The sequence below is a fragment of the Schistocerca serialis genome, chromosome 1 (genome assembly GCF_023864345.2).
Source record: "Schistocerca serialis cubense isolate TAMUIC-IGC-003099 chromosome 1, iqSchSeri2.2, whole genome shotgun sequence".
Classification (NCBI taxonomy): Eukaryota; Metazoa; Arthropoda; class Insecta; order Orthoptera; family Acrididae; genus Schistocerca; species Schistocerca serialis.
The window spans coordinates 425,744,269-425,757,570 of NC_064638.1; the positions used below are offsets into that span (position 1 = coordinate 425,744,269).

The 13,302-nt window shown below is 42.6% G+C and overlaps 1 protein-coding gene and 1 non-coding gene across 2 annotated transcripts in view; both read left to right on the forward strand.

Annotated features, from left to right (window-relative positions):
• Positions 1 to 13,302, forward strand: part of LOC126457630 (kinesin-like protein KIF12) — a gene marked incomplete at its 5' end in the record, with an annotated part of 606,856 nt that overhangs the window by 126,328 nt on the left and 467,226 nt on the right. The gene's annotated exons all lie outside the window — the stretch shown is intronic.
• Positions 7,399 to 7,472, forward strand: Trnas-cga (transfer RNA serine (anticodon CGA)). The gene has a single exon. It is a non-coding gene; the product is annotated as a tRNA-Ser (tRNA).

Below are 13,302 nucleotides of genomic sequence, written 5' to 3' on the forward strand. Positions count from 1 at the left end.
AAATGCCTCCTCTGGTAACAGTAGCGGCTCCAACCTGGACGGGTATCAAGTCGAACTGGGCTTGGAAGATAGATACAGGCTCGTCATTCCATGCTGCCTTAACTCGATGGTTGGAGTCCAGCCAACAAGTACACGTAACAGTAAAACTCGCGTGTTCCCCCCCCCCCCCCCCCGTACGTACTGTAAGGCATACACACTACACACAATATTGCGTTAAAGTTTAGACTAGCAGATCAATTAGTTCGTTGAACTGCATGATCCGCTACAAGACAATGGATTCGAAGGAAAGGTCAGTCACTGTAATATAAGATTAGGGCAGCACGTGTCTGACTCGAACAACGAGATGCCTTACCCTTCTATCCGTCTTGCGTGTCACACAGTTTTGGGTAAGGGCAGGTGCAGGCGGGGTGACGTTGATATGACGTGGGGCGTGACTCGGCAGACAGCGCCTGTGTGCGCTGCCGGCCACGGGTCACTCACCGGCTGACGCTTCGGCTCACTTCCGCCACTCAACGGCGCTCTCCTGCATGTTTAAAGCCCGCTTCTGTCTGTTCACCCTCCACGCTATGCCTGCCTCTGGCCAAAGCGCTTCCGCGAAGCCACCTGCTCCAAGCATTATTTCTCTTCTACTTCTATGAGATGAGTCCCTAATGTTTCTCCATATGTTTTTGAAAATATCATTTAAATTTTAAATTCCATGGAATGTAGACTTATTAAAAATGAAAGTGCACTAGCTTAATTATCTTTGTTTTGAATTTTTAGCAACAGGAGAATCTTTCCCATCTCCAGTATTTTCCTTCTGAATTTCTACAGAATACATCAGCAGAATTGTGGAAGAAGCACTGTTCGCATTTGTCTACAAACTTTCTCGTATTTATTTCCAGTTCCTCAAACAGAAAAACTTTTGGAATAAGCAAAGGAATTTACGACCAAGTGGCAGTTTTGCAACTGTGATTGTGATGAAACAAAGCGCCCTTCTTCTTATGATGATTTAAATCTGATGACACTGATGCTGAGAGACCAACTCATAGAGTATTACCTTTTGTGAAACTCTTACTGTATTTTTCTTTGCGTAGACATCATGCGACAACACTAGGTAGAACACCTCAGCCGCACGGCTTCCGTCGCAGCACTGGTCACTGGTGCAATGCTGCGACAACGTCTGCACCAGCCGCGCGTCGCAGCCCAAACTCAAACTGCGCATGTGCAAGCAGGCAGCCCCTTTCGTCGTGGGAGTTCCTGTCACTTCACGGTAAATGATGACAGCTAAAACAGTAGCAGGATAAAGATTTATTAAAATTCACGATAGTTCATAGCCGAAGTACTGGTGCTAAACCGTATTCGCTTTGACCCTGTGTCCATAATCATGTTGTACAAATGGAGATGATGTCTTAACTATTGACGACGTCTTTGACACAATTGTTTTTATTAATCTCCATTTCAGGATGTAATTTCAGATTTTTTACTTCTGATGAAGGTATACTTATATATACCGAAACCTAAGTCAAGAATTTTAATATATCTTTATCCTGCAACTGTTTTGGCTCTCATCATTTACCGTGAAGAATTTCAACAGTTGCTGTTTCAGCCATGTTTAAAATCTTGAGTTCCTGTCACTGTTGCGAGCCGCTGTCTCACCTTGGACAACGCACCTTAACTGTGGATCTAGCAACAACTGGTAAATCCACCCTCTGTGAATGCCCTGACCTTGTGGACCGAGAGGCTTCCTCTGGAACAGGGTGTGCCACTTCATCTGTCTCAGCTTCTGAAATCGCTCGAAGCCTGTTCGTCGAACGAACTGGAGTGACCCTCGGATTTGTGCCTTGGAAAGCCTTTTGCCATCTGCCTCTCCTTGGAGCGATCTCCTACTGGACTGCGGGTAAGAGGTCAACTTCATTGCGGTCAGTACCCAGGGTGGCCACGGTAGTAGGCTGGTCAGGGTACATGGAACGTGCTGTATGTGCCCTGGATCATCACTTGCGGTCCCCCACAGTGACGTCCATCGGCTAACGCATCAAGCTGTGTGACCAAAGTCAACATCGCCTGGAGCTGTCTAAGAACAGTCACCAACTCAGCTCACATCTGAACACTACAGTCACAGTCCTTATCCATATCAAAGAAAGCAAAACTGTACACTACACTGCTATTAAAACTGTAAACTGTGTCTAGTTAGCACTCAAAAATACCAGAAATGAAGAAAACTGAAAAATTTCACTCCTATTCTAAGCTCGTAAATGTAATATGCAAACAAATACGGGGGTCGATAAAAGTGTTGATACATTATTGCAATACTTAACGAAAAATGGCATTCATAATTCCACATTAAGGTTGTCTTTTGTACAAAAAGTGGCGTATAATGCCGTTACTAAAATTATAACGTAGTCAGTGATATTAAATGTCTGACAGACAGCAGAATTAAATCTGAAAACAAACTGAAAGTGTTTCTACTTGACAATTCCTTCTATTGCGCAACGGAATTTCTGTTATTGCAATGAATAAAAGGTGGTAGGTAGGAATTACTAACTCACCCCTGTATATTGAATAAATGTAAATGAAAATTAAAAAGTTGAAAAAATCTTATAAGTGTGCAGCATGTAGCCACATTTACAAATTAATTTGCAATATTAATGTAAAATGCTTCGTTCCACATCGTTGAAATATGTCTTGCAGATGATGTACAGAACATGAACGTAACTAACTAACTGAAAATTCCTGAGGAACAAACCTACTTCACAAGTTCGTGAAATGTTTCGCAGCTGCGAATATGAACAGCCATCGACTGTGTGAAGGAATGACCACAATGAAAATTTGTGCCGGCGTGCACGACTCAAGTCTAGACCCAAACTTCCATATGTCGTCCCTCCTGAGTCTTAAACTGTACTTGTACACACGTTGTGTACTTACATTTTATGCGTTTGTTGGGGTTGGTGATTGTATTATAATACTTATAAAATAAGCCACGATGCTCTCCGCCAACATGCTGCCGTCATCATGTGCTTCACACTTCCTTGTACATAAATTTTTAATTATAGATTCCTTTGGTTTTTGATGAGGTCTCTTTGCGAAACATGATGACCTCAGCATGGTTATACAAATAGTTGCACGAAAATGACTATTCTGGCACACTGACAACCTCATACGTAAAAGAAAAAGCAATAATAAACCAATTGTTATAAAGAAAATAGAAAAGCGACCCATTGTTTATGTACCATTCATAAGCAAACTCTCGAACAAAATCACAAATATTTTCAGACTACACAACAACATCATCGCTTTCACAACTCATTAAAAATTGTGACAGGCACTCAACACAGCATAACGATACAGGGAAATAAACACAGACACGCAAACATTTACAAAATAGTACCCTCTATGAAGACCAAACTGGGAGAGACTTTCAAAACAGATCTGATGAACACATCCTTGCTTGCCACACAAATAATTAAGGTAAGTCACCAATAGCTACTCACACTGAGGACATTCTCCACCCATTCCAAGATATCACTGATGATCTTTGTCAATGTTACATAAAATGACGTGAAACCGAGTCTTATGAAGAACTAGAAATTTTCACCCATGGCACAATACATTGCTAAACGACAGACTCAAAAGTAATAAAGTAAATTTCTTCAAAACTTTCTCCAATATGGAGTGCTTGTTTCATTAATATTAAAGAGGTTCAGTTAACTTAATAACAAGAAGTAATGCTGAACAGACCAATACATACTTAATAATCATGTGATGTGCCATGATATAAACAAGTTTACACAAGAAGCCTCTACTCTTAGTGTACGGACTATATTAGCAACTGAAATGTATTTTATGTTGGAAGTTCCGAATCTTTGGGATGCAAATAGCTGTGGGTAAATACGTGAAGTGATAGTGTTGTGCTTGTTCTTGTGCTCTGTGCGCCAGATATGCAGTCAGCAAAAACGAAGTAAAGACGTGATTGAGAGTATTTAAACATACAATACACTTAAGGGGCACAATAAAATAAATTAGTATTTCTGGACATGGCCAAATTTCGGTTCACAGCCTCACTGGGACATGCAGCAAATAGGTTTCATCACACTGCAGAGGACTCTATAGCCAAAAATCGATGTACGGGCACTGTAAATCACCTGATGATGGCAGTGTTACGCCAATAAATATTGGTAAATAAAAGTGACTGAAGTAAAAAAAAGTTTTATGAAGAAGCCACAAGTTGTCAGTATTCACATTGTGTGTTAACCATTTATTCATGTCGAAAGTTGGTGAATGGAAGTATTGTGAAAGTAAATTAAACGTCCTAACAATGACTAAATAAATGTACTGTGCACTATACAATCTTCATGTACCAAAAGTGTTGTGGAAGTACATCGGAGTTTCTCGTAGCGTAGATTTCATGATACAGTAATTCCCCTGAAATTACATGGTTGTGGCGAAAACGAGAGCAAAGGTCGTTTCAGGTCAGACTGCTAAGGAAACGCATGCAGCTATACTCAGTCGCACTGTATCACGCACGGTTATGACATGTGTCCATTGCAGTTCGCGTGCTAAAACAATGGTCAGTACCACGCGAATACATGATCATGATAAATATGCCCAACAAAGGTCGTTCACCCTCTCTTCATGATTCTTCGCAGGTTTAATGACAAATGAGTCTTCTGCTGAGGTTTTTGATCTCTAAGTCGCATCTGCGCTTCTAGTGCAACGTGTAGAGTGGTTACCTGAACCACATGAATTGCGCTTAGATGCTCGCTGACTGCATCATATTAGCGTCGCGGCACATCATGCAGTGGATTCGGATGACTCTTCGTGCCCCATCAGCAAAATGCAGAGAGTTCCTGTTTCCGCCCACGGCACTAGGGCACTTAACCTGATTCATATAGAAAGGGCACACATGGCTTTGGGGCCCAACATAGGGTACGACGATGATGACGCCCTTGCTATAGGAAAATAAACATACTCCCGGTGACCAAATGTCTACCACACATGGACCTAAAAAAATTGCATGACAACAAGGAAACAAAGACAAAAGTTCATATCTTGCAATGGACATGACCTATCTTGCAATGTTCTTTTAAGAAGTATGTTCATCGCTTTCACGAAATACGTGTATTTTCGTCATCATCTTAAACTTCTGCGGTTCTCTCGCCTGCGGCGATACCATCGAATATTTTGCAGCTAGTTTCATTTAAATTTCGTGTTTCGATATCCACAGAAATTAAATAAGATTTCCAACAGTTTTTAGAATGGATATAAGGTATTTCGTTTGTTTTTTATGTACGTGGAGAAGCTCATGCAATCTTATATTGTGTTCCCTATGAAGTATAAAACATTCGCTCGATACTTGTTTGACTGTAGTTCCCCGTTGTGCGACGACGCGGTAACGTATTGAGAAACATGTTATCGAAGTATCGTTTAGGGAATATATTATCGCCGTTTGGAAAGGAAACTGACTGTCAAAATGAAATGTTTACAGCATACGCAGAAAACCAAAGGATATTGATTAAAAACTTCATCAAACAACAATAAAATTATACGAGGTGCATTCAAGTTCTAAGGCCTCCGATTTTTTTTCTCCGGACTGGAAAGAGATAGAAACATGCGCATTGTTTTAAAATGAGGCTGCGTCCATTGTCAATACGTCCCAGAGATGGCAGCACCGTACGGCAGATGGAATTTTACCGCCAGCGGCGAGAATGAGAACTGTTTTAAGTACTTAAAATGGCGACGTTTTCCTTATTTGAACAGCGTGCAATCATTCGATTTCTGAATTTGCGTGGTGTGAAACCAATTGAAATTCATCGACAGTTGAAGAAGACATGTGGTGATGGAGTTATGGATGTGTCGAAAGTGCGTTCGTGGCTGTGACAGTTTAATGAAGGCAGAACATCGTGTGACAAGAAACCGAAACAACCTCGGGCTCGCACAAGCCGGTCTGACGACATGATCGAGAAAGTGGAGAGAATTGTTTTGGGGGATCGCCGAATGACTGTTGAACAGATCGCCTCCAGAGTTGGAATTTCTGTGGGTTCTGTGCACACAATCCTGCATGACGACCTGAAAATGCAAAAAGTGTCATCCAGGTGTGTGCCACGAATGCTGACGGACGACCACATGGTTGCCCGTGTGGCATGTTGCCAAGCAATGTTGACGCTCAACGACAGCATGAATGGGACTTTCTTTTCGTCGGTTGTGACAATGGATGAGATGTGGATGCCATTTTTCAATCCAGAAACAAAGCGCCAGTCAGCTCAATGGAAGCACACAGATTCACCACCACTAAAAAAATTTCGGGTAACCGCCAGTGCTGAAAAAATGATGGTGTCCATGTTCTGGGACAGCGAGGACGTAATCCTTACCCATTGCATTCGAAAGGGCACTACGGTAACATGTGCATCCTACGAAAATGTTTTGAAGAACAAATTCCTTCCTGCACTGCAACAAAAACGTCCGGGAAGCACTGCGCGTGTGCTGTTTCACCAAGACAACGCACCCGCACATCGAGCTAACGTTACGCAACAGTTCTTCGTGATAACAACTTTGAAGTGATTCCTCATGCTCCCTACTCACCTGACCTGGCTCCTAGTGACTTTTGGCTTTTTCCAACAATGAAAGACACTCTCCGTGGCCGCACATTCACCAGCCATGCTGCTATTGCCTCAGCGATTTTCCAGTGGTCAAAACAGACTCCTAAAGAAGCTTTCGCCGCTGCCATGGAATCATGGCGTCAGCGTTGTGAAAAATGTGTACGTCTGCAGGGCGATTATGTCGAGAAGTAACGCCAGTTTCATCGATTTCGGGTGAGTAGTTAATAAAAAAAAGATCGGAGGCCTTAGAACTTGAATGCACCTCGTATATGGAATTGAAAGTCGGCCTGATTGCGACATTAAGTACTCTCTACAAAATAAAAAACTTATTTCTGCTAAATAGCATCCCGTCCACTCCTTGCAACCATTTTGACATATATGTAATTCTTCTTCTGACACTATTAACCAAAATAATAATTACAGCCATGAAAGGTGTGTGGCTAAATCATTATTTTTTTGCCATTCTTAAGGAGTTTCATTGTTCTATTAAAAAAAATATTATTTGCCTCTTGTAAATAAACTAAAAAAATACACTGAGCGAAAGAAAGAACTTATAAACAAATGTGATAAAAAGCAACAAATTACATTTATACGGAAAGAGAATCATAGAAAGCCTTGTAATATTCAGGACTGACATTGCTGTCAATCAAATTACTCCAGAATGAGATTTTCACTCTGCAGCGGAGTGTGCGCTGATATGAAACTTCCTGGCAGATTAAAACTGTGTGCACCGACCGAGACTCGAACTCGGGACCTTTTCCTTTTGGAAGGTGGGAGACGAGATACTGGCAGAAGTAAAGCTGTGAGACCGGGCGTGAGTCGTGCTTCGGTAGCTCAGATGGTAGAGCACTTGCCCGCGAAAGGCAAAGGCCCCGAGTTCGAGTCTCGGTCGGTGCACACAGTTTTAATCTGCTGGGAAGTTTCAATCAAATTATTGTTTTCTGGAGAGGGTCATTTTCGTAGCACAAGCAGGTTTTCAATCCAAATTACTTCTAGTCCCAGGTATTTTCGCTTCGATAACAGTATTGTTTTGCCTTTCCGTTATTCCCAAGCTACATGTCAGAAACATTTTGCATACATGAATCTTCTGCTCATCTTTCATCAAGCAGAAAGCGCTATTCGGCTTTCTAAGTTCTCTGGAAGTAATGTGAAGATATTTGAGAGCGAGCATTTCAACGCATGAATGCAGAAAATCTTGTTGCTTTGTAACGACCCAACGCCTCAGTACTTCGTGAACAGCTGACGTCTGTAGTCTTCTAATAGTTTCTTTGTACAAGAGAGGATACATTCATCGGTACACACAGCACCCATTTTTCGAACCTTGACAGTTTTCCCCGTTGTTGATATGTAACTTTTCCACTTCTTCTGAACGTTTTGTCTTTTACTCTGATCCAATTTCTAACATTCCCCATTTTTTAAGGCTTTTAATGAGAGCTTTTTCTGTACGGGTGAGTAACATTTCACTTGAATGTGACGATTCATCACTGCTATATGGCTAACGATAGTCGCCTGAATCAGAGAAAAAAACTCTGAACTGCTTTCGGAACTGCTGCACGGCAAAGGGGACGTTACTAGCACTCTTTTCAAAACTGATTTTGCCACGCTTGCCCTTTCAACCATGTACACATTTGACGCTACCGTCGTTTGTGTCACGTTGAATGTATGTTTCGATGGTGATGCCTGAAGCTCCAGCTTGCTCACTTGGTTTTTTGTTTTTTTATTTCTCGGTGTGGATTGATGGCTATTGCTCTTTTGTTATCGTCCGTTAACCCTTCAAGTCCAAGGCGTATAATCGTCTTTGCTCTGTCGCTCATTTTTGCCCCTATTCAAGCCATTTTACTCACACCAGCAATGACGTTAAGAGCAGTTGTGATAGAAAGATTATTTAAACGTTGAGACAAAAATGATGCTAAGGACGATTATGACGCAGAAGTTACTCAAACATCGGGAAAACCATGACACAGTGTACAAAAATGGTTCTAAGCACTATGGGACTTAACATCTGAGGTCATCAGTCCCCTAGACTTACAACTACTTAAACCTAACTAACCTAAGGAAATCACACACGTCCATGCCCGAGGCAGTTCGAACCTGCGACCGTAGCAGCAGCGCGGTTCCGGACTGAAGCGCCTAGAACCGCTCGGCCACAGCGGCCGGCCACAGTGTACACAGTCGCACCTCCGATTTCAGTTTAAATGTTTGTCAACTGCACCATTCAACACTTGCTTCGTTGTTTCGCCTGATACGTTAATACAGTCCCCAAAATAAAAAACGCAACGTTATTATCACGACATTCTTCCCCACCTAAGTAACAACAATCGATATATCCACAAAGACGCAACTGCCCTCTAGCGGTACTATGTGTAACAGCAGTTCTGACGATATTTCACGGTATGCGTTACCTATTTCTGAGATGACTGAAGCAATAAAGTCGATTTGTCGAATTTTGCAGTTGCGTCATTGTTCTTCCGGAACGGCGTTATGACGGCTTATCTGTAACACCTAACTTTAGTATTAAGCTGTGCACGCACTACTCGACAAAGCGAAACGTAGACACGGTCGTAAAGATAACTAAACTTGACTGAGTACAGCCATGATTATTGACCGAATTTAAAATGCTGACATAATAAAAGAAAATCCGGGACTGAATTAATGCCTGGCGTATAAGAGACGTCAGCACAGTAACTACGGCGAGAGCTTGAACTAACGACTGTAAAGAACAGATGCATGCATTCTACTAGTCAGTTGTGAATAGCCAGTGTTAAGTAGTGGACTTACGACCGTGGTATGTCGACATTGTACTGACACGAATCGAAATACAGCAACATCTCTATATCGAGCCAAATATTGACTCCCAACCAAAAATAACGACCCATGGAAGCCTTCCGTGACTTGACTGCAAAAAGCGGACGGTTCTTTTCTGGTAAGAATCGTCGCAGTTGACGAACCTACCACAAAATGACACAATTCAGGAATTCACTTGAACGCTCAATGCTCTGGCGACATAACCGACATTCCAGCCAAAGTGACGCGCGAGTTGAACAACTTCCCAAAGATGGACTTTTCTGACAGTTGGATGAACATTCTGAGCTCTGTGCTGAAGTGGGGAGACAGTGTGTAGAGCACCTGAAGCATTAAGACCACCATCTTAACGTTTATTAAATCAATAATTTTCGTTAGTCCATTTACGTTAATTAATCATCTCGAAACTATCTCTTGAGGCAGCGTTTACTCAGGGCCCCCATTTTACCCTGACTATATTCATCCAGTATTTGAGAATTTTGAGGGGGAGACCAGTTAGTGGTTTCCAAAATAATTAACAAACCTTTACGAGGCTTTTGCCCGCTGACCAGCCCAAGAAAAAAAATTATCGGTTACTACATTTTCGCCGTTAATGCAGTAAAACTTCAGTATTTCAGCACCAGGCAGGACGTTTAAATCTATTATTTCTTTTCTGCTAGTTGTGTAACGTGTTACACAACGTATAAAAGAGCAGTTCATTGTCGGAACTTCGTTTTTGACTCGGGTGATTCATGTGAAAAGGTTTTCGACGTCATCATGGCCGCACGATGGGAGTTAATAGACTTTGAACGCGGAAAAGTAGCTGGAGCACAGTTCATTTCGGAAATCGTTAGGGAATTCAATACTTCGAGACGCAGTGTCAGGAGTGTGCCGAGAATACCAGATTTCAGGCATTATCTCTACCTTCGGGCAACGCAGTGGCCGACGGTCTTCACTTAACGAATGAGAGCAGCAGCGTTTGCTTAGAGTTGTCAGTGCTAACGGACAAGCAACACTGCACGAAATAACCGCAGAAATCAATGTAGGACGTACGCCGAACGCATCCGTTAGCACAGTGCGGGGAAATTTGGCGTGTGTGAGGTATGGCAGTAGACGACCGATGCAAGTGCCTTTGCTAACAGCACGACATCGTCTTCAGCGCCTCTCCTCGTGACAATATCGGTTGGGCCCGAGGCGACTAGAAAAGCATGATCTGGTCAGACGAGACCCGATTTCAGTTGGTAAGAGTAGGCGATAGGGTTCGAGCGTGGCGTAAACCCCACCAAGCCATGGAGCCAAGTCATCAACAAGGCACTGTGCAAGCTGGTGTTGGCTTAGTAGTGGTGTGGGCTGTGTTTACATGGAATGAACTGATCACTGGCTTACAGACCATCTGCAGCCATTCACGGGCTTCATGTTCTCAGACAACGATGTATTTTTTGTAGATGACAATGCGCCATGTTCACGATTGGTTTGAAGAGCTCTGTGGACAATTCTAGCGAATGATTTGGCTACCCAGATCGCCCGACATGACCCCATCGAAAATTTTTGGGACATAACCGACAGGTCAGTTCGTACACAATGTCCTGCACCGGCAACACCTTCGCAGTTATGGGTGGTTACAGATCCAGCAAGGTTCAGTATTTCTGTAGAAGACTTCCAGTGACTTGTTGAATCCATGCCACGTCGAGCTGCCGTGCCGAGGACGCGGAGGACCAACACTGTGTTAGGAGGTATCCAATGAGATTTATCACCTCAGTGTATACGAGGTGCGACAATAAAGTAATGAGACTGATGTTAAAAAAAAATGTTGCTTACCGTTTTAGTCAAGTTTAGTGTTGTCTCCCTCAAAGTAGTTCCCTTCTGATTGCACACACTTTTTCCAGCGCTTCTGCCATTGATGGTAACATTTCTGGAACTCATCTTCTGTAATATCCTCGAAGACCATCGTCACAGCTTTTTGGACATCTTATGTTGTTTGAAAATGGTGTCCCTTGACTGCCGTTTTGACTCTTGGAAATAGAAAATAGTGGCACAGAGCGATATCTGGTGAATAAGGTGGCTGTGGTAGAATTGAAATTTGTTTTGAGTTTAAAAATTGCTGTACTGACAGAGCAGTAGGGAATGGCACATTATCGTGATGCAGAATCCAATTATCAGCAATGTTGGCACAGACACGAAGAATTCTTTTACGAAGTCTTTCTAAAATTTCTTTGTAGTAATATTGGTTAAATGTTTGTCTTGGAGGCAACGACTATTTATGAACAATTCCCTTGCAATGAAAGAAACACACAAGCATGCACTTCATTTTTGACTTTGACATACGAGCTTTTTTTGGTCTGGGTGATCCCTTTGAGTACCATTGCGAACTTTGGCGTTTTGTCTCTGGATCGTACTGAAAAAAACTAACTTTCATCACCAGTGATAACATGGCTCAACAAATCTAGATTGATTTTCCTTTGCTCTAACAGATCGGCTGCCACATTTTTCCGTGTTTCTCGCTGTTGTTGTGTGAGATTTTTGGGGACCATTTTTACACAAATCTTTCTCATACCAAGATCTTCAGTTATTATTAGACGAACCGTTTCTCGATTGATGTTCAGTTCTTCTGCAATCATTTTCACGGATAAACTACGATCAGATCGTATGAGTTCACACACCCTGGCCAAGTCGACATCCGTCTGAGCGGTTGATGATCGTCCACAGCGGTCTTCATCTTCAACAATCGTTCTGCATCCACTAAACATTTTATGCCAACGAAAAACTTGAGCTCTTGTCATAACCTCCTCTCCAAAAGCCTTCTGGAGCTTACTGTAAGTTGTCGTCGCGTTTTCACCCAATTTAACGCAAAAAGAAATGACATACCGTTGCGCAATATTATGTGGTTCCATTTCCGTGATGAGAGACACAAACATGTGTTAACTTATTACAGCACCACTCACGACAGAGCAGTTGCATCGATGTGCCCCTTGGACTAGAAGCAGCTTATAGACCAAGGTCAAAGATATTGCGCCTACGCAAGCCTGCAGGGTTGCCACATCTTGCAAAGAGAATCAGTCTCATTACTTTACTGTCGCACCTCGTACGCTGAATGTACCTGCAAAATAATATCAATGCAGGGCACATAATTCAGGAGATATGAGGTCATATGATTGAGATTCGTGAAAAACTAGATTTTTCCCTGAAACGCAGTGCAAATTACGTAGACTACACTATCCAATCAAAAAAACCTGGACAGCTAAGACTGTACATCAATATGGAAAGCGTCACCCCTTCGCCTTTATGATGGCGTGAAGTGTACTGGGAACTGTTTTAATGGAGGAATAGGAGCCCATTGTCACTCAAGATCGAAAACAAAAGAAGGCAGTGAATTGGACGCTGGGGTCAGAGCGAAGTCGCCGTTCTAACTCATCCCAAAGGTGTTCCACTAGATTCAGGTCGGAACTCTTGGCAGGCTAATCTATTTCAGTACTGTTATTGTCCACAAGTCATTCTCTCATATATGCTGCTTCACGACAGGTTGCCATATCTTGTCGATACAAACAGTCATCTGAGCGTAATACACAATGCTGTACAATGGGTTCACATACTTACGCATTCAGCGGTTTTTAGGCACAATAAGTGGACCACACTATAATTACGAATCACTCCCCATACCACAACAACCACCACTTCGATACTTCACTGTTGGTACAATATATAATGGCGGGTAACGTACTCCAGGCCTTCCGAAACCCAAACGGCCGGCCGGTGTGGCCGAGCGGTTCTAGGCGCTTCAGTCTGGAACCGCGCGACCGCTACGGTCGCAGGTTCGAATCCTGCCTCGGGCATGGATGTGTGTGATGTCCTTAGGTTAGTTATGTGTAAGTAGTTCTAAGTTCTCGGGGACTGATGACCTTAGATGTTAAGTCCCATAGTGCTCAGAGCCATTTGAACCATTTGAAAC